Raw genomic sequence first — 1,765 nt, forward strand, 5'->3', positions numbered from 1 at the left:
AAACAGGGGTGGAGCCTCCGGGTTCAACTGTCCCCCTCTTACAATGCTGTGATTGCTAGTATCACTCAGCCCTCTGTGAACAGTAAACAGCCATCAGTGTGCTAATGATCCATTGTTAGGCTGATGGTCCTTCTTGATCATGTGATCAGCTGGTTCTGGTTGTCAGCAGCAAACTGGTTGATCCACTCTGTGAAGGTGCTATTTAAGAGACTGAGCTGAAAACAGCACCTCAGACTGAGGAAGTCTCTTAGATGAGAGACGAAACGTTTCTATATTTTTTTGCTTTGTTTTGTTTTTTGTTTTTTTGAATGTCCAGAGGACCAGATTGAACTTTTTTGGATAATAATAATATCAGGATTTAATTGGATTACTTTATTTTTAAGCTAATCTTAAATTGGGAAAAAGTTGAACTGAGTGAGTTCTTGAACCAGGAGGGATGTTCTGATGACACATAATGCACAATTATTCATATAAGTTGCTGAAAACCCACATGCAAGTTGCAGTTTGACATCTTGGACTGGTTCTGAAGTGCCCAGTAGTGTATCCCATGTGCAGGGTTGATGAAAAACTAGGCTGACAAGAACTTGTGACTTTATGAGACCACATCCTGTTCTGCTACCAAACAACAACAACAAAATCTAAGTTTGGAGCACATGGACTTGAACTGAAACAAAATGCTGATCTCTGTGGACCGGCACTTTTGTCCAGGAGGGGGGAGCTGGACTAACATCATGATGAACTCTTGAACTCTGAACTTGCAGTATCTCCAAAGACACACTGGAGAGAACCTGAAGTGGGCTGTCACTATACGTCTGGGTTTGAGTGTCGACTTTTGCATGTGATGTACGGTGGTGCGTTCACTCTGGATCCAGGATAGATGCTGCATGTTTGCTCTGACATAAATGCACCCACATAGACACACTTTTCAAACATTACAGCAAAATTTTGATTTTGAAAAGTAGTATTGTGGTCACTTGGGACACCTGCCTAGTTCAATGGCTTTTAGACAAAAAGGAGAGAGTTATAATTTTACAATCTTATATCAAAAATGAATAATGTTACCCCTGAACAAATTATTGGCTTTTCCATTGGGCTCACTTTGTCTTTACAGATTAGACTAAGGACTCAGGGACAAGAATGAAAAAGTGTTGTTTGTATTCTTTTTAGTTTAACAAATGTTGGTCTGCAATATGAGCTGGAAAATCTGAACTGTGGTTGATCTCACATTTCCTATAGAGCGCTAATTTGGAAAATAAATACATAAATAAATCATCATGTACTGGGGATGATTCGGTTCACACATAAACAGTAGTTTGGGCAAATACAAAACGGGAATCTTATTAACCAACAACCAAAACAGGAAAACTTTACTTCAATGTTTCTGAAACAGGGCACACTGGTGTACGGTTTCAGAAACATGGGGGAGGTATATAGTGATTGATGTACAGATTTTATAGATTGGCCTTGCTAGAAAATTAAAAAGAGAATAATATATTGCTAATATACAAATTTTATCAACTTCACAACAAAACATTAAGGATGCTTTTTGAGAAAATTGAAGGATGCTTCATCACCTGTGTAAATTAGAGATTTTGATAACCAAAGAATCTCACGTTTATGTGTACAGGACGGTTCTCTTAGGGGGACGCCCCTTTTTCTGAGAAGCCTTTTCTGAGACCTTTGTAGACCTTTTTTTTTTTAACCTTTTTTAGACCCAAGAGAACAATGAAAATGTGGTGGATCTATGTTTTTAGATATATTAGCT

This window comes from Nematolebias whitei, chromosome 7, assembly GCF_014905685.2.
Source record: "Nematolebias whitei isolate Nwh7 chromosome 7, NemWhi1, whole genome shotgun sequence".
Taxonomy (NCBI): Eukaryota; Metazoa; Chordata; class Actinopteri; order Cyprinodontiformes; family Rivulidae; genus Nematolebias; species Nematolebias whitei.